Source organism: Phyllostomus hastatus, unplaced genomic scaffold (assembly GCF_019186645.2).
Source record: "Phyllostomus hastatus isolate PE091 unplaced genomic scaffold, TTU_PhHast_1.1 phas_contig_1021, whole genome shotgun sequence".
NCBI lineage: Eukaryota > Metazoa > Chordata > Mammalia > Chiroptera > Phyllostomidae > Phyllostomus > Phyllostomus hastatus.
This window is the reverse complement of record NW_025333505.1, coordinates 2679124-2704907: the sequence shown is the minus strand read 5'-3', so window position 1 is coordinate 2704907 and position 25784 is coordinate 2679124. Positions and strand designations below refer to the sequence as shown.

The following is a 25784-nucleotide window of genomic DNA, read 5'->3' as shown; positions in this document are numbered from 1 at the left end:
TTTTTAAAATTATTTTATTCAATAGATCTTTTGCAATTTTTAAAAATGTAAACATACTGATGTCTTTTACCAGTTTCCTTTTAGTTGTAATACTTTTCTTCTTGAGACTTCTAGACCTTTACTTTTAACATATGCATTGGGGTTTCATTACTTCATATTTAGTACACTTGTAAATATTCATCTTTCACCTGTATTTGATTTCATGTGTATGATTTAATTTCACATATATGTTCTTTTTCAGACCAGTTTTGGAAAGCCTAGAGGTTTCTTCGCCCCTTTTGAGATGTGGGGGTGGTAAGTAAGGGCTTTACATTTCTTAAAATATTTCCCTTGACTTCCCCAGTACGCACCTACAGGCTACCTTTTATTTGTTTCTGTGTGTGCAAGGCTTTGCATGGACATATGCCTGGGTATATGTGTATTTATATTTTGAAGGAAAAGCCAAGCTGTTTTCCTAAATATGTTTATAGTTTCACTTTTTACTAGAAGTTAATGTGACTTAGTAATCATTTACAATCTTGTCAGTGATTTCTTTGGTTAGTCTTTTGAATGTTAGCCATTCTAAAAAAATGTGCAGTACTATCATACTGCAAATTTAACTTGCAGTTTTTCATAATTAATGATATTTAGTGCATTTCATATGCTCATTTGCAGCTTATATTTCTCCCTTAGTGAACAAAAATATATTCAAATATTTTGCCCATCTTCTAATTGAGTTGCTGGTCTTACTGAGTTTTGAGATTTCTTTCTATATCCAGAATAGTTCTTTGTCAGATACATGATTATCTCTTCCAGTTGTGTCTTGTCTTTTCATTCTGTCAACAGGAACTTGCAGAGACCAGCATTCTTACTGTTCAAAAAATACAGTTCAACTGTTTATCTATGATGCTTTGGAAAATTAACCTAATGCTAGGTCACAAATATTTCCTCCTCTACTTTCTTCTACAAGTGTGAAAGAGAAAAATTTTACCTACAAGTAATTGATATGAGGCTATTCAGGTATTTCTTCTTGAATAAGCTTTGGTAGTTTTTGTCTTTGAACTTGTTTGTTGCATCTAATATTGAAAGTGAGCATTTTGGAAGTAGAATCCAGTTGGGTCTTGTTTTTTTAATCCATCTTGAGAATGACTGCCTGTTAATTAAATAGTTTATATTATTAAATTTCATTGTTATAGTTACTATTTTTTCTTTTTTGTCTTATTGGGTCCTGTTCTGTTTCCTTTGTGTTACATTATTTTGGGTAACTTTACTGTGTTTTACTATTCAACTTTAGTCCTGTGTTGAATTATAAGCTATAACATGTTTTGCTTGTCCTAGTGTTTAGTTATGTTTATATTACGCATTTCAGCCTATTCATTCTACTTTGAAATGATACCATACCACCTCATGCACAGTATAGGAAGGATCCTTACAAAAATATACTTTCATTTTACCCCTCCTGGCTATTGTGTTATTTTGGTCATTCGTACGTTATGAAGTCCACCATTTTATTGTGTTCTATTTCAGCAGTGATTTATCATTTGGACATCTTTACATAATAATAAAAACACAGTCACCCACATAGTTACCATTTTGGTAGTCTTTCTTCCATTGTGTATTTCCATATTTCAATTAGGTATCTTTTGACTTCTACTGGAAATTTTTCTAAAAAGATTTCTTGTATTTAAGGTTTCTAGGTGATGAATTAGCCAATGAATGTAAGAATTTTTCATTTCACATTTGTTGTGAAGATACTTCTATCAGGCATATAATTCTATATCAATTATGTTATTCAGTAGTGTTTTTCTCCAGTATTTTAAAGACACTGTTCTACCAACTTCTGGCTTGACACACCCTCCAGGAAGTTTAGTTTATCTTTCTGTGTGTTCCTACATGTTCACCGCTTGCTTTTCTACTGACTACTCTTTGATATCTCTTTATCACTGGTTTTGAGCAAATTAACTATAACGTGCTCTGGTATAATTTTTGTCATGTCACTGTGTTTGGAGTTTGTTTAGCCTCTTTGATCTGTGGTTTTAGTTTTCATTACATTTGTACTGTTTTCAACTTCCATTTTTCCTAATATTATTCTGGTTTTACTCCCCCCATTTCCTTCTCTCTTCCTGGGACTCCAATTTCTTTTATAGTAAGCTGCTCAAATTTGTCCCACGACACAGTAGTGCACCATTTATTTTCATTCCTTTTTGTTTTATTTTGGATATTTCTATGGATGTGTCTTCAATTTTGTTGATTTTTTTCTTGCCCAGCGTCAAATCTGCCATCAGTCCTGCCCAATGCATTGCATATCAGACACTGCAGTTTTTATCTGTAGAATTAAATTTGCATTTTTAATATATCCATGCTTTACTGAACAGGCTCTTTTCCTCCACTTTATTCATTTATATATATATGAATAAATATAAAAATATATATTTAGAAATATATATATTTCTAATGTGTTTCAGCATTACTGTTACTAATTCTATAATCTGTGTTTTGGGGGTAATTTTGATTAATTGATTGGTGTTTCTTCTCATCATGGCCATATTTTCCAGATTTATTGCATGCCTTATATGTTTGAATGGACACCTCATTGTATATGTATACTTTTGCATTCCTTTGAATAGTGTTAGGCTTCGTTATTGGACACTGTTGTGTTGCTTGAAAATAGTGCGTTATCTTCCCATCTTTCTTTTAAGTTTTCTTAGGCAGGACCAGGCAGAGTTTCGTCCAGGTCTAATTTTGACACTTGACTGGGGCCAATCCCTTCTGAGTCGTCCACCCAAGAGCCTGAGAATTACGAGACTTTCCACTCTCCATGGAAACAGGAACTATATTTGCCTGTGAGCCCTGAGGGTCGCCTCCCTCTGTTGATTTTAGATAAATGGTTTTTCGTTGTTTTTTTTTTTTTTTTTTTGGCCTTGGTTAGTTTTCTCGCGGTAAAAACAGATCAGTTCTGAGCCAAAGACTCCAGGAGGCCCCTCTGCACATCCCACGTTGCATTCTTTGTGCAGCTTTCTCCTCTCGGGATTCTGCCCAATCAGCACGAGCCTCTTGTCCTGCCCAGATTCTCCACGCCCTCCCCTCACCTTAGTGGAGGGGGCATCCTCTGCCCCGGTTTCGCCTCATGGCGATGCAGCCTGGGACTTCTCTGCGGACAGTGCACTGTGGCAGTGACAGAGCTCATCTCGTTTAGTATCTTTTAGGGAACACTGTCCTCCATTGCATTATCTCCAATGCCCTGAAAAGTGCTGTTTTCTGCTGTCCAGATTTTCGGTTGGTTGATCTGGGAGTGTAAATTCAGATGCTGTTACTCTATGTTGGTCACAGGCAGTTTTTATAGGGATTTGTTTTTCAGCATTACAAGGTGATAAATCCTAAGAATGACTGGGATCACTGTTGGAATTTATTGTACTCTTACTGGTAAATACACATATAGGTATGAAAAAACCTCCAGTAAGCTTATTTCATGCAATTCTACTATGGTTCATATATAGTTTTAATAAAGTCAGGAAGAAAGTAGCAATTAGTATTTTAGTGGAATAAGTGTTTAAAATTCTATTCCAATGGATAGAATAAGTTTGGACAAGGCACTTTTGAATAATGTAAATGAAATGACTAAAGAATGTTTTTTAAAGCATTTTATGGAGAAGGAGATTAATCAAGGGAGATGGAAAAAGTTAAGCCATGATTGTTTTTAAAGGTAAGTCATTAAAAGAAAAACACTTACTATGAAAGCTTTTTCTAAATATGCCCTCTCCCACACTTGTGACTGTCAAATTTTAATATTTTCTATTTGATTAATAAATCTTCAATAAAAGAAAACTTCAAGTTCACTTACAAGGCATGTATTCTTACTTATTTTCACCGTTTTTCTTTTTATATTTTAGACTTCTGTTTCATAAAATTTGCAGAAAAGTACACAGTTACCCTTAAACCTGAAGCTATATTATTCTTTAGCAAGGCACATGTTCATGTAAAGGAAAATAATTTGGAATTCTATTTGGCGTCAATAATTTTATCTGCTGAGGAATTTAATTACAATACTCTATGGCTAGTGCTTTGTGTTTTTTTAATTAAACCATCCATTTATCTTCATTAGCTTCTCTATATGGAATATTTTAATGGATAAGACCAAGAAAACAAAAGCACTCCATTTCATATTAGTTTGGTTATTGAGTGTTTAAAATTTCTGAAATAAAAATATCTAATGTCTCTTTTGTTTTAGAGATATTGGAAATATTAAAGCAGGAAATTAAAACTCCAGCAAGACTCTCTGGTTTGAGATAAATGTATTATCTTAACTAATTAAAAACTAGTTTTAAGCTTCTAGATAGAAATATTTCTGTTTTACCATGATGGTGAAATAAAAGAAACAAAATACGAGAATCATCTCGGACTGAGATGCACAAATCATCTCAGGCTGGGACGTGGAAAAGTTCACAGCGGTCAAAAGTGAGGCAGAGTTGGATTGAGGCAACAAACACACACAGTTTCAGGTACGGTCCATCCCGCCTTTAGTTTTTGAAAATAGACCGTTTGAAAAGGCAAATGTTTCTAAACTTCTATAATTGGTCCTTTGGTGCTCTGATGCAAAGACTTTCTTAAGGGCCTACACCAGGAGCTCTCCACGAGGAAAGAAGGCCTTGGGGTTTTGCCACAGCTGAGAGGTTTTATTTTTGTAACTACACTTCTGTCCCGCCCAGAGGCAGCGCAGCGGGGAGGGAAGAGGTGCATTTGGAGCCCCCTTACGTAGGGGTGCACGCTGACCCTTCCACCACGTTTACGGCACCAATCACAGTGCTTACCTTCCGGGACTCATCTTCAGCTCTGAACGGGAATTGACAGTAAATCATAGAATTGTTTTGAGGTCAAAATAGGAGAATTTATGTAAACTGCTTAGCACAGTGCTTGACACATAAATCCTCAATAAATGTTAAATATTAGCTATTACATCAATAATAATGATTATCAGACATGCAGAGCTATGCCTCCTAAGCTACACTTCCTATTGGAAGTGTTTCATGACACTTACAAGTGATGGGACAGAAAATTAGTTGAATAAAAAATTCAATGCCCACTCTCCACAACCCGCCAGAGGATGAATAGGCTATGATGCAAATATGGATTTCTCTCACTCTGTGTTTTTCTTGTCCTATTGTGCCCCAATTTTTGTAGCATCATCAAGTGAGAGTGTACTGCAGTTTAAGGAAGTTCTCCTCTACTCTTACTTTACTGAGAGTTTTCCATGAGTAGGTGTTGCATTTTGCGACATGCTTCCTCTGCATGAGTTGATCCAATCACACGAATTCTCTTATCAGCCACTTGATACGATGGATGAACTGAGTTGATTTTTGAATGTTAAAACAGCCCTGCAACCTGAAGTAAATATACTTGGTTGTAAAATTATTTTACACCCTGTTGGGGAATTTTGTGTATATTGATGAAAGATGTGGTCTTCATTTTTCCGTTAAGACTTTTATCTGGTTATGTTATTAGGAGAATGTTGTTTTCATAAGGGAAAGTGTTCCCTCTGCTTCTTTATTCTGGATGAGATTGTGGAGAATTGGTATCATTTCCTTGTTAATTGACAGAATTCATTAGTGAAATCAAGTGGGCCTATGCTTTCTGTTTGGGAAGATCATTAATTATTGATCACACTGTGGCCTGAGGACATAGTTGTTATGATTTATGTTCTTTTAAATAATTTAAAGTTTGTTTTATGGCTAGAGTGTGATCTGCCCATCCAATAGTTCATATGAGTTTTAGATAAATATGTATTCTACTATTGATGGATAGAGGAGTCTTTAAATGTCAATTAGATCAAGACAATTGATAGTGCTTTTCAGATCAAATTTATCCTTACTGGTTTTCTGCCTGCTTGGCCTCTCAATTACTGAAGAAGAGATACTAAAATATGCAATTAAAATGGGTTTTGTCTATGTCTCCTTTCTATTCTATTTTTATTCTTGCATTTAGATGTCCTTGTTGGTATGTAGACATTTAGGATTTTCTTGGAGGATTCACTCTTTTATTGTTACTTTATGTCCTTCCTTGTCTCTGGTAATCATAGGTCTACATTTTTGTCTGGAAACAATGGAGCTACTCCAGCCTTCGGCTTGTTAATGTTATCATGATATTTTTCTCCATCCCTTTACCCTCAGCTTATCAAGTCCTTATATTTAAAGTCTTGCTTGTGGACGATGATGCTTTTAATAGTGTAGATTCAATATTTTGTTTAAGGAAATCCAATTAACTGAGATAAATATGAACACAAGAAATTCCTATGTGAAATGACAAAAGAGAATTGAGTCCATGTTTGGTGACGTGTTCAGTCAATTGCTGTGGAAATCCTTTGTGACAGTCAATCTGGAAAAATACAAATTTCAATAGATTTATTTGCCTGTTCCAGCATTGTCTAATCCTCTTCATTTAACTGAGAACCCAAAATCACAAGGTGATCTCCTCCTGCCCACCTTAACCTCGCCATTATGGCCCACTTCCTTTATTAGCAGGTATGTTAACGGTTTAGCACTTATAATACTTAATTTGGCACCAGACTTTGTAATTTTTATATTATTAGGCCTTCTTCTTATTGCTTTAATAACTCAACCCCTTTCCTTAAGATTTTCATAAGTTTATGAGCTCATTAATTGGCTGCTAAAGAATGCTACTCAAGAGATTATTCAAGCAATTGTGTTCATATGGAAAAAGAGTTCAAATTATTAAAACCATGAAATTTGGATCTAGAAGCATCTAAGTTTTACACAGGACCAATTTTAATAGCTTATCAATCAAGCTTCTGCAGGCTTGCCATACACATACAATTACAATTGAGCTTTTGTAAGAACCTATATTTTTGCTCAAATGTATGGAAAAGGTGGAGTTTTTATTTAATTTAGTCCTTATTTGTTATTATTTTCCTACATAATTCTATTTTCCCGGGGTAATGTATCTTAGATGTTCCAAAGATGTCCACGTTTTTAGCTTGACCGGAGATCTCTGATGCGGAGTGCCCGCCTGGTCACGTAGAGACTGTGAGAGTCCATCTCTGCTGAGATTGAGTGAAGGTGTCTTTGTACATGACATTTCGGGATTTGAACTACACCTGTGTCTTATAAAAACCAATAAGGGAGGGAAATTCTTTGTGATAGTTCTCTGTATTTCTTTTTTTCTTACTTAAAATGATAAGATAGTGTTCAAATGGTGGTTAAAAAGTTATCACATGGTCTGCAGACATTATTAACTCCCTATAGCAACCTTATTTTTTAAATCATTAAAGTATAATTGGTATAGATTACTGTATGAGTTTTAGGGGTACAACATATAGTGATTTGAAACTTTATTTTGTCACTGGAACTTTGTTCTTGTTATTCGTGTTCCTCATCCACCCCTCCACACTCCCCTGTGGCAACCATGAGTATCTATGGCTTTTTTGGGTTTTTTAAGATTCCACGTAGCCAAGATATGGGACAACCTAGGTGTCCACTGGTAGATGAACAAATAAAGAAGATTTGATGTGAGATCATGTCTCAGCGTCTCCTACCTGCTTTGATGCGGGTTTGTTTTTCTTGTTTGCTGAATGTGCACATGTTGCTTAGTTAGTTCCCCCCACCGTCAACCAGAGGAAACTGTTCTGTATGTAGCTGTACATTCGGGATGCCCATGAGAAGAAGTGAGGTCAGGGTCCTCCTGAGTTGTGATCTTGAACCCGAAAGCCTCATTGTGTTTGGATTGCAGTAAAAGTCTCTACTCCACATTCAAATGCCTGAAATGTGTATTTCATAGTTACAGTGTGCGGGCTGTTCCGCCAAGTGGCAGGGTTTCCGTGGTGAAGTGGGCACAGGACTTACCCTCAAAGATTTCTGGTTCACTGTAGAACCACGCTAAAGAGGCAAAGCTGAGCTGGAGCGAGAGCAGGGATCCTGGACCGCGGATTGCTCTAACACGTGAGATGATCAGTTTCCAAAATGGAGAAGGAGCTTCTTCTAGCCCTATGCTTCTTGCGCCTAACTCACTAGGAACACAGGTCAGAGAGTTCAAATCCCAGCTCCCCCAGTCTCCAGTTTCCAGCTATGCTGGTCTTGGACAAGTCACCTTTTCTAGGCGCATCTGTACCTGCAAGGCCTTGAAAGGACTTTGTGCACCTTGCCTCGCTTTCCACTTATTATTGTGTCAGACTCAATTCTCTTTTAATTACCTAATCCATTTTTTTTACTGGCCTTGCAAAAAAATGAAATTACAGTTCTTTTATATGCACAGGTCATTATAACAGAAACTCACTGGCAACCTGTGAGGAGGGCACACCCCCTCACGCCTAGCACTACACCAGTCAGAGTGAATCCCTGTTCTTGTGCCCCAGACAAACCTCCACATCCTGAATCCCCCCTGCCCTGTGGACATACCAGGGAACACCCTGGGTGGTGAGCCCGCTCAGCATGTTGATATGTTACAGGACACACCAGTTTTCAACGAATTATTCACAGTAGAACTGAGTGCAGGCTGTGACTTTTAGAAAGTTAGTTCATGTTGTGGGATTAAGAAAACTTCAGAATAGAGAGCGATGTAAAATTAGAAATGGTGACTCAGGTCCCGCGGGCCCGAACGCGCAACAGAAATGTGAAGGTAGCGGAGAAAGCTACTGATGGGGACTGCGGTGGACTCCAGCCTAACGAGGAGTTGGGTCGGAGTCCTTAGTTACCCTCCTTGGCGCAGGGTCCACTGACGTCCCAACATTAGCCCTCTCCAGGTGTCTTTACCGTTTCTATTTCCGGCCCAGTAACAGCCTAAAATGTGCAGGCAAACCCTCCCTGTCTCACACCAATACTCACTTCCTCCCCTGAACCTTTGTACATAAAACTGGAAATGCGATTTTTCTTCAGTGGTGTCCTACCCGTCCTGCCCCTCTGTCCCGTACAATGTACTTCCGACAGCGTTACAGTCCATTTCGGAAAGCCTGGCTGATCAGGTCTTAAATTGCACCTACCTATCAGGCACAGGCAATCCAGCTCACAAAGTAATGAACCGAAATGAGATTTTTGGCTTCTGTTCTTCTGCCACTCCCATTTACATACATTGAACACAGGCTAACACGATCTTCACTTGACCTTGCACTGGCCTGAGGGGTGCACGCACTTGGACAACACACACTCCTTCTGTCAAACACATACACAGTTTGGGATATGACACATAGGTACAGTGAAATTCCTTACACTTGCAGTAGCTCTTTACATACAAAATCATCAGACGGAACCCGTCACAGATGACTCTGAGGAATACACCCCCGGGGTATTTCCCTGCACTTAGAGGTGCCCCGAGAGCACCAGCAGGTGCTACACGTTATATGGAGAAGTCAAAGGTACAATAAGGAGACACTTCCCGCGACAGGGGCTCTTGGCTACCAGAATTCGATTTCTGTATCACCCTAAGAAACAGGAGCTTTGTATAAGCACCAAGTGGAATTTTTACTCCCTTTAAGCAGAATTTAACATTCCATCTCATTAGCACAGTGTCATAGTATAGACATACTGAGTTCTATTTTCAGTGTTTCCTTTTGCGGCTGAATATTGCTGTCTTTTCTGAGCTCTGGTTCCTATCCAGTCCCTTTCATATGTAATGATTTACTGCCTAATGTGGGGCTTCATCTGCAAAGGGAGGCATATTGGCAGTAAAGTACAACACCTGGAAATACTGGGGGGAGCTGTAATTATTGAGCAACAGGAAAGTATGACATAAAGGACTTAACAGACCCCTCTCTACCAGCTGCCTTAAATGCTACACTTTCTGCCTTTGTTGATAGCACCTGAAATTACACTAATAACTGAGTGAGGTTCCGTCCGGCAAGCCCGTGCTCACCACATACTGAGTTCGAAGTGCTACCCAGTGGGTTGTACTTACACCAGTGGCAGAGCGACAGCATTTTCCGTAAGCGTGATCACCATTTAAACGGAGATAGATGATTACACACACCAGTAGATATATGGTTATATACTCAAATACCAGGAGAGAATACTAGTAGAAAGTGTAAGTCGTATACACAGCAGCGTGTACAACGGCATCGATGGGAGTGAGGATGCGGAGGAAAGAAAGGTCCCCAGAAATGCAAAATCTGGTGGGCAGGCTGGAAAACAGAATTCCCCATGCTTGGTAATGCTGACAGCTGAGCTCGAGTCGTATTGGTTATCAGAGATCAGACCCCACTAAGGAAATGTCGTGATTCATGACTTCAAACTATTCACATCTAGTGGTCAAATAAATCTAACTCAAAACCAGCAGGGAAGTTTAAACCCAAATTACTGATGATTAACTTTACTTCGCGCTCTGCCTAGAGTTGCGACTTGATAACGCCAATGGGCCTTATCCTGATGATAAATACGGTTTCAGTTCCTATTATTCTTCCACGCAGTGTCGAGCAGTTAAAAAAAAATCACAAATCGTAATAAGAAGAAAGAAAATGTTACACACGATGAAGGAAAAAGCAGTCAGTGAAAGCAGGTCACACGTTACCGAATGCAACTTTCAAATAACTATGATAAATATTCAACATGTTAAATTAAATGAAAGCTTCCAGCTTCTCAAAACAACACACCAAATAAAAATGCTAGCTTTGAGAAATATTAAATTGGAAATAATTCGTTTGATGATTGCAGCAGTCCATTGAACACAATAGAAAAATGTCATGAATTAGAAGGTCAGTAGGAATTATCAAAACTAAAACAAAAAGAGAAAAAAGTAAGAAAATCTAACACAGCATTGGAGACTTTCAGACAGTATTAAATGAAGTGTAAAATGTAATCCACATGCCAGAAAGAGAAAAGATAATGAAAGAAATAAATCCATAGGTCCCCAAATCTGAAGAATCTCAGATAGTATAAATGCAAGGAACAAAACACAAGGAGCAACATTTGAAATATATTTGACACAAATCATTATGTAAATTTAAGGTGTACATGTTGATCTGATACATTTATGTATTGTAATATAGTTGGCATAGTAGCATAGGTAGCACCTCTATAAACTAACCTAACTATAATTTCTTGGTGGTGAGAATAATTAAGATGTAGTCTCTCTGTAAACAGCAAGTTTGATGATTATAACACAGGACTGGAGTCTGTATTCACTGTGCTGTGCATTAGCTCTCCAGGATTATTAATTTACCTGCCAGTTGCAAGTTTGTGTCCTCAGACAACATCACTCCTATTTCTCCATCCATACCCTGATGACCACGATTAACTCTGTTTTTATGGCTTTGGCTATTTTAGATTCCAGAGTATCTGTCTGCCTCTCATGTGTCTCACCAGGCATAATGTCCTCCAGGTCCACCCATGTGATCACAAATGGTGGGGTTTGCTTTTTTCTCTTGGTGGAATGATGTTACATTGTGTGTGTGTGTGTGTGTGTGTGTATAGATACATGTGTTTATACACTCACACCACATCCTTATCCATTCATCCTCTGATGGACAATTAGGTTGTTTCCATAACGTTCATATTTATAGAGCATTACACCCAACAATTGCAGAACAGATATGCATTTCAAGTGCAATATAGTCCATTTTGGGGGCCAAAAGACAAATCTCTGTATTTTCAGAAGTATTGAAATCATCCAGGACATGTTTTCTAAGAACAACAGTATTAAACAACAAATCAAGAAAAACAAGATATCTGTAAAATCATAAAATATTTGAAAATTAAACAGTACACTTCTAAATAAACTGTGGCTCAAAGAAGGAATCCCAAAGGAAAACACAAATTTTTGGAGCACGGTGAAAACAAAAATACATTACATTAAAATTTACAGATTGCAGCTACAGCAGTGACTAGAATGAAATGCAGTGCAGCGAGAGTCTGCTTATCATAGGAAAATTAAAAACAGTGATCTATACCTTCATGTTAGAAGCTAGAAACAGACCAATTCAACACCAATGATTATCAAAAGCAGAACACAAATACTGCAGATCTCGCTCTGGGTACGTGCCCACCGGGAGGAAGTTCAATACCTCGAGGGGATGCCTTGACTCCCGCGTTCAGCACAGCTTTCTTCACAACAGTGAAGATGTGGAAACAACCCAAGGGTCTGCTCATGGAAGACCAGATAAAGAAAATGTGGCCTATGCATACAGCAAACTGCTATTTAGCCTTCCAAAGGGAACCCTGCCATCTCTAATGCTAATGATGTGGGTGAAAATGGAGGGCATTATTATGCTAAGTGAAATGAGCCAGTCCCAGGAAAAGGAAGGGCATGATCTCACTTGTATTTGGAATCTAAACAAGTTGAATACTTAGAAGCAGAGAGTGGAACAGCACAGCGGTTACCAGGGGCGGGGAGGTGGGGAAGATGGGAAACTGCTGGCTAAAGAGTACATAGTAGCAGTTGTACAGGATGAATGAGGCTAGGTGATGTTCATAGTTAACACTACTGGACTGAGTGCTGGAAATGGGCTGAGGACATAGATTTCAGATAGGTCCTTTCATTACATATACCAGTGGTAACTATGTGAGGAGACATGTTAATGAGCTTGACTGTACTAACCGTTTCATTATTAACATGTATATCAAGTCATGTGGTATACCTTAAATATATATTTGTATTAAAAATAAATATATATAAACTATCCATAAAATTCCAGAACTATGCATAAAAAGTAATCTAAACTTTGTTAATAAGGACAATGTCATGACAGATTTTGAATGCTGACTCAAATTACATTTAAGAATCTTCCCAAATAATTGCTAAGGGAAAAATGACAGATGAAAATTTTATATTATAGACAGTGTGGCTAAAAAGTATTGTTACCTGTTTTTTCTTATTACTGTCGGTTAAGTTCCCAAATGCAACTTGTTCATAGTACTGACAGTTGGTTTTGAAGAAAGAAAAATGTCAACCACCATATTGCATATGCTAATAATGTTATTACATATGCTAATAATGTTAGAGATGACTTTTTAATTAGTATAATAGTTTTCCATGTAAATGCTACTATAATTCATTGAAACATTATTCAAATCATTCTGTTTTTGAATTATTATTTAATAGTAATGACTACCTTCTGTCACCAGATATTTTGAGTAAAGACAAATCGTTTAACATAATTTGAATAAAATGTGTGTAACTAGGTATGTTCACCTGTTTAATACCAAGTCATATTTAGATGGAAGGCCAACTAATTGTATAAAAGTATTCATTCAGATGGTTAGAAAGAAACATTACTGAAAATGCTATACTTAAAAATCTCAGGATTTACATACCAGGAGTGATCATTTATTGCAAATATTTTAGTGTCTCAGCTAGTCAACATATCTGACATTTCAGGGAATTTCAGAGTTTTAACAAGCTGCTGTTCACTTTTATACACATTTCCAAAAATGTCTTAACCATTCCCCACTCCTGCACATTATTTGGAGAAGTTCAAGCAGGCCAGTGTAACAGCTAAGCCAGCAGTGTGTTTAGACTGAAATGTCTAAAACCACCTTTGAATTCTGTACTTAAGACAGATGACTTTTACAGCATGTGTGGATTATCATTCACAAAGCTGTTTTCAAAAATAAACCAATAAGATGAGCTCTGGCAACAAATGCACTCTCCACATGCTTTTAACACACTAGGAAAAAAGTGGAATCTGTCCAAAAATGAGGAGGATTTCTTTGGGCACTAAAAGAACGTTGCTTGGATTGGCATTCATAATATGTCCCGTCTCATACCTGGGAATGTCTCTGCTGCTGTGGCCACTCTTGTTCATGCTGCTGCTGCAGGGGGGGCGCCACCAGGCGCTATGCCCTCTGCTTTCTCACGGTGAGGGAAATCCAACCACTGGCAGGTACGGAAAGCATTGCATCACCATCAATTAACACAGACACCTGTGCACATGGGAGACTTTCCTTTACAATTCGATTGATGTTTCAGGATTTGCCATTTAGATGACAGATGGTGTGATGACAGAATACGTCCACCTAAAGTTGTCCTGGCTGTCTATGAATAATCACATTATGCCATCTCTACGCATTTATTAATACTAAGATAATTTATCTTATTTCCTCCATGATATATGAGCTCACTGGTAGAAAACAAACACACTCTTTTCTCTTTATAGTTTCAGGAGTCTGGAATATTTTGTAAATAGAAAGAGTCAATCACTAAATTTATGTTGAATTAATGTAAGCAACTTCTTATAAAGAAACCATATGGACCATTTCTGCTACCATATGTTTACACATTTAAGACAATAAAAAGAACAAAAGAATCCCAAGTAAATTTACAATACTTAACATAAAAATAGGATTATTAAAATGTTTATTTTTGTGACTTATGTAAATGATGATTAGATTGCAATTTTTTAGTTTGATTTTAAATTGTGGAGTATTAAATATGTACAAACCAATTTCTTAAGTTTCCCTAATTATTAACATTTTTAATTTGTTCTTTGGACATCTGATGGTCCTTTAGAAAGGACTTTGACTTAAAATATTAGTCTAACACTAAAAATAGGACTAGAAATTTTTAAATAATTTATCATAAATTAACACTTTTCTGAATTTAAATGATGAGGAAAATTATTTCTCTATTCCAGTTCTAGCATTATGTTATGTTCTGTGTAAGAACTAAGAGTTTATTTCAATTCAATGATTTTGATTTGCATACATCAAATTGATTTAAGAAAATGCTCGAGTGTCAGGATAAATCATGTCAGCAAATAGCAAATAATATTTCTGATTTACTAGTATTATAAATTATACTTTGAATATAGATTTGTATATATTCCTGCTATCTCAAGGAAAAGATTCATTGCTAATATATCTAATTTTATAAAGTATGTTTATAAAAATATATACCAGGTAAAAGTTATGTATTTTTTTATATGAGAACACAGCAATTTAAATCAGAGATGAAAAAGTAATAAAACCATAAGGATAGACACAAGTGTCTAGTCCTTGAGAGTTAAAACCCTCTATTTTATGAGGAGATCATATAGTGTGCTACCCAAAACACACTGTCTTAGAGGTATGTAAAACAAGTTTATGGGAATATTTGGTATAACAGCTTGTACATTAATTAGTATAATTAGGTATTTTGCTATATGTTTGCATGTAGAATATTCGGTTCAGCACTATGACCCATGTCACATAACATACCACATACATTGTATTATTTCCTAAACTCCAAAACTAGATAACAAACCAAATTATAGTTTCAATTAGTATTTTCACAACCAAAGTTTCAGATTTTGCCTCTTACACATATTATGAATATTGATAATGCTGTTATTACCTTTAGATTTAATAAAGTGGTATTGGGTTCCTCATCCATGCCCCTGAATATCAATAAGAAGAAAACCAGGTTCCGTGTAGCACTGAAATACATCAATGGGTATTAGTATTTGATTGTAAGGAGTCATTGCAATGAAAGCCAAGTCATCTGGAAATAAATTATTATAATTTCACATGGGGAACACGGTGGAGGTAACACAGCCTTGTATTCTGCTAAACTTGGTATCTTTTATTCTGCTTTAATATCCCATTGCATAATTCTTTAATTGCTTTGAAATAGTCCTAGGTTATTTCTTATCAATAGTATTTTATATAACTTTTCAAGCTGGATTTTCACATCTACATTTAGTAAAATATTATACTTTAATATAATATGAAGTGTCTGAATATACTTAGTTTACTTACATACTTTTATACTGTGTTTAATCGAGGTGATACATTGAAATTTATTAAAAATAAAAACCTTAGCCCTGGCTGGCATAGCTCAGTGGATTGAGCGCGGGCTGCGAACCAAAGCATTGAAGGTTCGATTCCCAGTCAGGGTACATGCCTGGGTTGCAGGCCATGACCCCCAGCAACTGCACATTGATGTTTCTCTCTCTTTCTCTAGCTCCCTCCCTTCCCTCTCTAAAAATAAATAAATAAAATCTTTAAAAAAAGAAAGAGCAAATTAAGAAAGTAATAAAAAAATAAAAAATAAAAATCTTTAGCAGTTACATTTAAAAAGATGAATAAACCCTTAATGAACCCTTTATTAAAGCTTAAATTAAAAACAGCCCATCTTTTCTTGGCACTTAGTAGTATTAACAATAAAATCTGATACTTTAGTTCTAGCATCAAGACTTTTAAAAAAAGTAGACCCTGATATAAAAAAAATGCATTTCTAGAAGTACAGACTTAGAGTACAAGGTGCCCTGAGATATCGAAAGGGAAAGCACCCCTGTTTTCCCACGGCCAAGCCGACCTGCTCAGTTCTCTGCTCTGAGAAAGCGAGCAGATGTCCCTTGCGGTGGGATACACACAGGTCGCTCGGGAACCAAGCCGTGCCTCCCTGCAGATGGGGCCAGGAGGGGCCTGGACGCTGCAGCAGGAATGCGGACCCCTTTTGTCTTTCTCGCAAGGACTCGGCCACGCGAGGGAAGGAAAGAGGAAAACACCCTGCGTGCCCTTGCTGGATCTCATCTTGACCCTTCTCGTCTGTCCAGTGAGGAGAGCCATCTCGAAGAAAGCCACACTTCTATCTCCTGGTGGAGCCTCTGGGACAATAGCTTCTAGATGCATAGTTCTGCCCAACTTGTCTAGGTTAAAAATGACTTTATTCTTGAAGCCGAAACGTTTCCCCTAGCGTTGCCGTGACTTTCCACGGACAGAGTGGGAAGGGTAGGAACAGGGGAGGGTAAGACGGGGGACGTGGAACACCTCTAGGCTCGGCAGTGTCCTTCCACGCATGTGCTTGTCCTCTGCGCCTCCCACTGCTCTCTCACGCCCGGGGCCTGTCTCGTGCATTCTGGGCGCTGGGTCTGCCTGTACTCGGGGCTTCCTTCTTCGGCTCAGGGACACAGGTGGCCTTTGCCTGGGCTCCTTCTGTCACAACCTAGAAATCCTCTCATTCTTGCACACTGAAGTGAGCATAGGGTTCACCTGGTTTATTTATTTCTCATAGATTCCCGGCCTTCGCTGTCTTTGACTATTTTTGCATTCACTTGCTTCATCATTTGGTGGCTTCAGGTAGAAGAGTAATTCTCGTCTCTGTTATTTTATCCTTACTGGAAACTTCCTTACTAGTTTAGTTTTAAAAACTTTTTTGCTTTAAAATATGTTGATGCCTATGAAGACTCAAGATATTTAAATATGATGAATAAGAAATGCTCCATCTCAAAATATACTGCAACCAACAGACCTTGACACCCTTCAAAATAACGACTTTGAGAAAAACAGCATTTTATGTCTGAATGTCTTTTTAAATATATTTTTAACATCGTTTTCCAACCGTGACAAAATATAAGTGGAGTAAATTCTACTTATTAACTGAAAACATACCCTGTGGTTATACCTGAATTTTATGGACTAGGTTAAAAATAGACCAGGGAATATTGTCTGTTGGTAAAAGTAAAGTCATTACAAAAATGAAGTACCCTTAATAATACATGACTACAATTATTTGTATTTGCTATCTTTATGAAAAACCTTTAATATTTAACTTGCTTTTTTAATACTGTTTCAAAGTCAATAGGTTACACATAACTGACAAGAAGCTCAAGTATTTTTGAAGCTAAAAGTGATGCTCTATCCCAGAAAGTTTAAAGACAGAGCATTTTTGACACTTATTTCCTGTTTTGCTTTTATTTGGCTTTTCTGAATGAGAAGAAGGTACTAATTAGGAAGCACTTGTCCCCTCCTGCCTTGAAGTAAGCTTCGTTCGTGGTTTGGGACAGGGGCGCTCCGGCACCTTTTGAGCAGTGACAGCGCAAAGACTGACTGTGAAGCAGGTGACACGAGGCTCCCGGCCCCTTTTGTCACCTCCTGCCATTGCCGCTCCTTACCACCTGCTGTGTCCGCTCTTTCATCTTTGAGTATCATGTGCCCTGAATCCGATCAGGTTCCCCACTGCGTACACCGCCGAGTCAAAGCGTAGTCCCCAAACAACCACTGAAAGGTCTGGAAGCAGCCCACGTGACTGTCAGTAGAGGAGCGGCGGCAAAGCTGTGGTATGTTCACACAATGGAATACTACACAGCTGTGAAAAAGAAGGGCATGTTATTTCTCTGGCGATGGACCTGGAGAAGGTTATGCTAAGTGAAATGAGCCCGTCGGAGAAAGACAAATCATGTATGATCTCACTTACATGTGGGATCTAATGAACAAAACAAAATGATGGACAAAATAGCAACAGAGGATGGATTCATGGAACAGACTGAGAGCTGTCAGAGGGGTGGGGGAAGGGAGACTGGATGAAAGGAGGTGAAGGGATTAGGCAAAGAACATACGTGTGTGGCCCACAGACACAGACAACTGTGTGGCGATGGCCAGAGGGAAGGGGGAAATGGAGACATCTGCTGCAGTGTCAACAATAAAAGTAAAGAAAAACTCCATTGACAGTTATGTTTTGCAGAAAAGAAACTTAGGCCGAAGTAAGAATGTTGAAAGTGAAATTACAGAAAATTGACAAAGATGGAAAGATTATTTTTAGTTGCATATTTTCTTGTAAATAGTTTCATGAAGTATTACATGTGATTAAATATTATACTATATCACATGAAGTACAAATGAGTTATGTAATTACTTTGTTTCTATCTTACGGTTTTGTCAAGTTATCTGCATTACCATATAGTAGTTTATACTCTTATTCATTATGAATCCAAACCTATAAAATAAGTTTTCCTTTATTTTTATTGTTGATGTTTTTGCAGGTATCCCTAAAATAATTTCAAATGATCACTTTATATGGGGAAAAATCACAGAAGAACAATTCAGACCACATTTTGGGTCTTGGGGCTACAAATCCCTGGTTACCTAGTGTTTACCTGGGGGGCAACAATTCCTTTCCTGTAGCCCCCCACTTACGATTTTCTTGTCTTTGTTCCACCAAATTCCACCTGCATCTTGTAAAATATTCTGTTAGCAAAGCAGAAGCTAAGTAAGAAAGGTGAAGTTTTCCTAAAGCCAGAAACTCACTTTGAATATTAACACACCAAATATGTAACTCTGGCTCACTCTGAATTATCCTTGTGGGTGTTTTATTTTAAAACTCTGTATTCATATGATAAAGATAAAATAAACGGGATGTTTTCTGTATTTAGTTAAGGTTCCCCCACCACCTCTCATGAAAATGCAATTAAAATTTTATGAAAAGAAATCGAGATCACTAAATATTCTTCGGGGCCCTGTGAGCGTGTACTTGCGCAGTTGCCTTCACTGCCTCGGACGCGGAGCTCCAGCTACACCGGAGAGGGCATTGTTGGTTTCTTTTTCCATCTATAGATGAAAGTTTTCGAGTAGCCAATTACTCTCTAAAGATACATAGTGGTGGTTTTAGGTTGATACTGAAGTGACACATTCATTTCCCAACAGCTATTTAAAAGAGACAGGATCCCCTAGGAGCAATGGCCTCATCTAATCTCACTTAAGATAAATTTCAGGTTCTATTACTTCGAATATTATGTTCATCACATTTTCCCACAATTTAGATGATGAACTATGTCCTGGAGGAAAACTACGTTTCCCAATCAAATAACACAGGCCAGGCTTTTGAAACACACTGTTACGTTAATATTTTCTACATAAATTTATTGCGAATAATGATTCATTTTCTTTGGAATTAAGGAGCTATAATGCAGTTTCATTTATCTTCCTGAATAATATTCTCTTTCTTCTTTTGCTTTGCAGCCTCAGTCCCCAGGCTATAGGGACATTACCTAATGAATTTTTTATTTTATAACTCTAAAGAATTTTCAAATGGCACAAAGTAAATTCATGTTACCAGTGGAAGTTCGGAAGGCAAACGTGCTTATGGATTTGTTTTTTCCTAAGCTATAGATCACTGATATTTCCTTCATCGTCTAAATCAAGGGTAGTAATCATGCGCTGAATAGCCTCACTTAATAAATTCTGGGTCTTGTGGAGATGAATAAAATAAAGTTTTAATAGATTTTACCTGCCCCTGCCACCCAAGTTAAGATAGAAATCCATAATTGGCTGATATCAGGTATTCTCCTGACAAGCTTCTCACTGTGTTAGCACAGGGTGGGGCAAAAGTAGGTTTACCATGATGAGTATGTGAAAGTTGATTATTGTGTTATTTTCCGTACCAATAACTGAAAACCCATTTCTGCCCCACCCGTACTCTCCCAGGGCTGAGAGTGCAGATGAGGTAATGTTTCTAAACAAAACTGATGATGCTGTGGTTTTGGAGGGAGTTCTTGAGTTCAGAAATAGTAGCTTTGACAGTGAGAGCAAGAGACCGTGGTGAACAGTATTTCGGCTGCCACTTACAATCTAGACTTAAACATCTTTACATTTCAATGATGCCAATAGTGAGGGCAAAATAAATTTGTGTGAGCTCCTAGACAATCAACCCAAATTTATAGGTATTCTTTACATGAAAGGACAGACATTATTTTATTCCAAAAATGTAATTTTCATAAACATTTCTCATTCAATAAGCAGTTACAGCTTCATGTGTCATTTCTATTTCTATGATAATTTACATTTGCATGTTGGATCCACCCTGCAAACTGAATTCATCCTAAAATTAAATTTATTATTAATCTTCCCTTGGCAAACCAAATTGACTGCTGTGTTTTCCTAGTGGTTTCATTCTCCTATCGCCTAAAAAGAAAATCACAAACACTTTTTTGTTTACTTCTCCCTTCCCCTTATTCTTGCAGTGAACTGACCAATGTGCTATCCAATTCTCTGGAAATCATAGCAAAAGGCCAATAAGGAAACTTACAAGTACATGGAAACTACACAACACACACTTGAACAACCATTGTGTCAAAGAGAAAAATCAAAAGGGTAACTAGAAAAAAAATCTTGGGACAAACAGAAAGAAAACACAACACAAAATTGATGGGATACAGCAAAAGCAATATAAAGATGGAAATTTATGGTGACAAACATATAAATTTAAAAAGAAAAAACTCAACCTAACTTTGCACCTCAAGAAGTCAGAAACATCAAGTTCGAAGTTATCAAAAGGAAAGAAATAAGGTTAGAACAGAAATAAGTGAACTAGAGGATATAAAAACAATGGAAGAATTCATAAAATTAAGATGTTTAAAAAACCCACAAAACTGACAAATGCTTAGCTGTACTCACCAAGAAAAAAAAAGAGGAAAGAAATTATTAGGTTGGGCAAAAAGACACATTTTTCATTTTAACCAATAACTTTATTGATTTGGATATTTTGAGTATGTCGACTACTTCCTGAATGGCATAACATTGATTGCTTTCAATTAATGTCTCAATTTGATCACTATCAACCTCAACTGGTCTACCAGACTGTGGAGCATCATTCAGTGAGAGATCTCCAGCACAAAACTTTGCAAATCACATTTGACATGGTGGATCAGTCATAGCACTTTCCCCATACAATGCACAAAACTTGTATTTCTTTGCATTTCAGTTGCATTTTTACCTTTCTTGAAATAGGGTGTAATATGCCAAAAATACTGTAGGAGGCTGTTTTGCATGGCGTGGGCCCAGCTCCCACTCGGAGATGCACAGGACCCACGCCCATGGTTAGGTTCTCCTGTAGGTAATCAGGCCTGCAATATACCTAGGTCGCTATGAGTCTTGCTTTTTACTAAAACTCCCTCACCCTGAATTGAGGACATTTACTGCAAAGTAACTTCCTAAAATCCATGCTAAACCTTCCAAGGATGAGTGTAACCGGTTCAACCACTTTGGCCTTTTCATTTGCAAATATCCCTCTTCTGTGATGTGATGAGCGGCATTGGCTCCTTTGTTTTCTGTAAAAGGTAACCACCTAAAGAGAACCTGTGCACAGTGAACCAGGACCATCATGGAACGGGCAGGGAAACCCAATAAAGGCCTGTCATTATAGGCTGAGGCTTTTGCTCCCCTGGAGAGAAAAGCCATGCTGTCCCTTTTCCTCCACCGGACTCGGTAGTCCGTGTGAATGTCTCATTTCATCCATAATGACTCGGACACTGCAGGCCAGTGTCTGAATCAAAATATTGCATATTTTCTTTCATCTTCAATGTTAAAATGGTTGCACAAAAATTCATCAATTGTAAGTTTTTTTCTTAATGCAGGCTGATATGACAGCTGTCACTATACTAACACAACTATGTGAACGAAGTTGAAGACAACTAAACACTACAAGAGCCATTTTTATGGAAAAGAAAAAAAAATGAACTTTTTGGCCAACCCAGTAATAAAGTAAAAAAATAAAATAGGAGTCGATACAACTGATGCCACAGAAATAAGAAAACTATCATAAGGCACTATTATGACCAATTATACACCAAAAAATGGGACAACACAGAAAAAAATGGGCAAATTTCTAGAACATACAACCTACCAAGACTGAATCAAGAAGAAATATATAGAAAATTTGAGCACCCAATAACAAAAGCCTTTCCCCTTGCCACAAATAAAAATCCTGAGACCACATGGTTTCATAGACAAATTCTACCAAACATTTAAAGAAGAATCAATGCCAATCCTCAAACTCTACTATAAAACCTGAGAGGAAGAAACACTTTCAAACCCATTTAATGAAGCCAGTATTACTCTGACCTCAGAGATACCCCCAGAAGACTGCAGGCCAATATCCTCATGAACATGAGTACAAAAATCCTGAACAAAATACTAGCAGACCTAACTCAACAATGCATGCAAAAGGTCATGCACCATGACCAAGCGGGATTTATCCCTGGGGTGTAAGCATAGTTCACCAGGCAAATCAATAAATGGGATACACCACATAACAGAATAAAGGATAAATATCACATCATCATCTTAATATATACAGAAAAAGAATTTGATAAAATTTAACACCCTTTCATAAAAAAAAACAAAACCCTGAACAAATTAGGTATAGGAAAAAACAACCCCAACACAATGAAGATCATATATAAAATCCATCCTACAATATCATACTTGATGATGAAAAACTGAAATCATTTTCTCAAGGATTTGGAACAAGGCAAGAATGCCCAGTCTTGCCACTTCTATTCATTATGCTACTGGAAGGCCTAGCCAGAGCAACTAGACAAGAAAAATTAATAAAAGGATCTTAATAAATAAAATTCCTTACATCTACCCCTCCCTTGTATTACAATGCCATAGCCACAGTCTGAGATCTTAGTACTTTCTATCCAGAATACTGCAATATCTCTACACTGGTGCTCCCCTGCTTCCCCCTCGACTCCTCGTGTACTGTCCTTCTCCAGGACAGGACATCTCACATGCTAATGACATTCATCTTCAGATGAAAATGGAAAAAAAAACTGTCACAGTACCCATCATGTTGAAGAATAAAGGCCATGAGATTTTGCACTGCAAATGGTATGTGATAATGTCTCCTATATTCTCTATTTGTCTGCTAATTTATAACATGAACCTTGTGACTTAAGTAACAAAGGCCAAACCAAACCAAACCAAGTTCTTCCCTATTCATTTAATACATCTCATACCCTCCTTTCTGCTGCCCAGTGCCAGACACATTGCAAATACGCAATATTTATAGATGTAACAATGCAGCATTATTATGGAGACAGAGTTCAGAGAGAAAAATGCAGTGTTTATAATCTCCTGATATTCTAGTTTGTCTTGGTGCCACAAGTATATCTTTGAAGACTCTGAACATAATGTGTGGGCTGTCGGTTTACAGAATTCTAGAGAAGAAATGGCGACAAATAGTGTGTATGTTGTATTCAGATTTGGAAACTGAATTGCAAATGAATAATCATGTTTCTTGAACATCTTCAAAATGTACATATACCTGGCAATGTAGACCCTTCTCTTAAATCCTGTAATTCAATTTGCTGCAATCTTGTCACGCTACAATATCCCTTTTAAGGTAAAAATAGGTATCTGAGGACTTAAGAAGGTGGCATATTTGACAACAAATTTCAGGTAAAATCCTGAATATATTCCCGTATTGATGCTACTGTTCAATGTAAATATATGGATCATATTAATAAATTCCATAACAATTTTGTTATTGGAATGTTTAAATTATAAATATTATCTTTGCTGGTTGAGTCTGTTCTCTCCTCCGTCTTCGGAGCCTGGGGCCCTCTGGGATGCCGAGCAGCCAGGAAGCCACTATGGGTGAGCTCCTGAGCTGGAAACTGGTACCACCTCTTCGACTGTTACCAGGGGGTAAGAATGGCTGAAGCTGATCACTCGGGAAAGCTCCGCATTGCTGGCCCCACTCCAGAAACCAATGAGGAAGCCCCGGAAGCAGTATCTGGCAGACACGAACAAACAGCGGAAGTACTCTTGACGACACATTGCTAAACCAACACATGGAGAGGGTTTGCTTTTGTCACCTTTGAAAGGCCAGCAGGTGCTAAGGTGCAGCCAGAGACATGAATGGGAAGCCCTTACGTGGAAAAGCCATTAAGGTAGAACAAGCAACTACCCCACCATTAGAAAGTGGTAGACACGGACCAACTCCAACTTCACTTCCCCACCTCCATTCTCCCACCCCCACTCTCCACCCCCAGGAAGCAGAGGCCCCTCCAAGGGGCTTTAGAGGTGGAAGAGGAGGAAGTGGAGGAACCAGGGGACCTCTCTTGCGTGGAGGGCGCATGGGTGATGGTGATGACTCCATGGATGTTAATGAGTTCTTCCAGTAAGAAGAGGACTGCCACCAGGAAGGTGGGTCCTTTTCCTCCTTGAAGATCAGGTCCCTCGGCCGCAGTGGGCAGCAGCAGTGGAATGGGAGGAAGAGTTCCTGTGTCACACAGAAGAGATCGTTCCAGAGGCCCACCTGGCAGGGGACCCCTGCCTTGCTGTGGAGGTGTTTATTCATCCCCCAGAGGTGATGGATATTCTGCTGAAGTGATTGCCTAAGGTCTTATAACACATTATGTGCCCCCACCACCAAGGGATTCTACCTACCGTGATTATGGTCATTCCAGTTCACGGGATGGCTACCCATCAAGAGGCCACAGCGAGAGAGGGGGCCATGGTCACGATTGCGACTATTCAGATCCTCCAGGCGGTGGCACCTACAGGGATTCATAGGACAGTTTTGGAGACTCACACCTGCTCCAGCTACGGGAGAGCCTCTCAGGGTGGAAGTAGCGCTATGATGGCCACAGCGGCTCACCTGGCGAATGCAGTGGGAGCCCAGACGGTTACGCAGGCAGCCCAGGTGAGCGCTGCTTGAGGGGTCGTGACCGGGTTGGTAGATAGGAAAGAGGGCTTCCCCTCGTAAGGGAAGGGGGGACCCTCCTGCACGGGATTCCTACAGCAGGTCAAGCCGCCGGGCCCCAAGGGCTGGTGGCCCTGGAGGAAGCCGATCTGACACAGCGGGAGGCAGAAGCAGATATTAAAAACCAAACTTTGGACCAAAATCCCTGTTCAAAGAAACAAGCTAAAAAGTGGAACCTCTTCAGTCATCCTAAAAGAAAAAAAAAATGTGTTACCTTTTTCCATTTCCTGTTAAGTTCCCCTTCCACAATTTTTATGTTCTTGTGAGGAAAAAAGGAAAGCATATTTAATCTTACGACATTGCTTTCAACAAGCAAATGTTGAATGTGTTAAGACCTGACCTGTGTACTCAATGTTGTAATTTTCCAAGTAAAAGTGTCCTTGAAGACCCCTCTCTCATTTTTTCCCGGTCAATGAGGCAAGCAATTCTAAGATCTCGTACAAACACCTGGCCTCCCAAAGTGTTGGGAGCTGCGTCCCTCCACCCGCACGGCAGGCCAGCTGTCAGAGGGGCGCTGGGCATGCTCCTGTTGGGGCATCATGCTGTCGTCGCGCTAAGATCTCTAATGCTCTCCGCATGAAAAGCCTGAGACCAGATGCTTATGTAAGGGAAGTGCTAGTCACCCA

At 38.4% G+C, this 25784-nt stretch overlaps 1 pseudogene; it reads left to right on the top strand.

Annotated features, from left to right (window-relative positions):
* The first annotated feature begins 24104 nt into the window (after positions 1-24104).
* Positions 24105-25329, top strand: LOC123815613 (annotated as a pseudogene).
* Positions 25330-25784: the final 455 nt, after the last annotated feature.